The sequence below is a fragment of the Alligator sinensis genome, unplaced genomic scaffold (genome assembly GCF_000455745.1).
Source record: "Alligator sinensis unplaced genomic scaffold, ASM45574v1 scaffold360_1, whole genome shotgun sequence".
Taxonomy (NCBI): domain Eukaryota; kingdom Metazoa; phylum Chordata; order Crocodylia; family Alligatoridae; genus Alligator; species Alligator sinensis.
The window spans coordinates 703,693-704,965 of record NW_005842337.1 but is presented as its reverse complement, the minus strand read 5'-3'; positions in this window follow the sequence as shown (position 1 = coordinate 704,965).

Here is a 1,273-nt window from a genome sequence, read left to right as displayed (position 1 = left end):
CCCTACAGTTGTTGCTGTGTACCTATGGTGTTATATAAGAATGACCAAGATGGAAAATAACTATTATGTGTCTTCTGTCCTCCTGCCCAGAGCAAGGTTTTCCCATCAGAATATTATCAAATGTTTTATTTGGCCTAGATTTAAATGTTTCAAAAGATGGATGGGTTTTACCACTTATCACACATTTTTTGTAAACCCAGTGATTCTGAGGATTACCTCGGTATAATATTATAGTGCTTTGCAAAAGTAAAGCACTAAAGTGGTAGATGATGTATTATTAATTGTTCAGTTGTGGAGACCTAAATGGGAGACCCATATCTCCTGTTGTTGCATTTACATTCTTCCTCATAGATAGAATGCAGAAACTGCTATTTTAAGTGCAGGGACTTACTCACCTATAGCATCCTCTTGCAGATTTACACAACTGAAAATGGCTAGAGATAAGCCCCTGCTCTCCTACTGTGCTAGTTACCAAATCTGATCAGGCTTGCAGTAGAGAATGTACTTCAGTCCCTGAATAGGTATAATACCATGCATGATTCCTCAGCATAAAAAAAAAAATCTTGGAATATTTCCGCTTCTAGTAAATTTATCTAATGGATGCAGTTCTGCACCACTATGTAAGCCAGACCTGAACCCTAAAATAGTCCTGATTCAGAGGCCTACACTGTCATAGGTGACAGCTGGCAAATGCTAGCATATGACGACATAGCTATGAAAGCTTATGCTTCTCTGAACCAGTCAGTCTGTAAAATGCTTCCTGTCCTGTCTTGTGCCTAACTTGAAACTAAAATAGCTAAATACCTGTCTTAAAAATATTCTGGTCAGGTCAAACAACAAGATGATTTCTTACAAGATTTTCTTCTTCAGAATTCTTGGTGCATTTGGCAAAGCCCTTGAATTTTGCTCCATGAATTCACGGCTGATGAACAAAAGCTGGTGAGGGTCCTTGCAAGCTGTGTACAAACTTGTGCTTGCAAACCCTTTTTTATCTGTGTTACAACTCGGTTTTTATCTCCTAGTGTTTCCTACTTAGTCTTTTTGCGAGCAGAGGTCCATTACTTTGCAGTTGTTACATGCACCGGAAGGGAGTAGGCCAATCGTACCAATTGTATACATCTCATTTTCATGTCCAAGACAAAAGTGAAAGATTTACCTGACTTGCTATTTACTGAACCTAAATAAATGGTACTTTCACATTGCTCACTGTAGGACTTGCAATTATGTTGATTAATCATATGTTATGGAAAACATGGAAACCCATTTATAACTG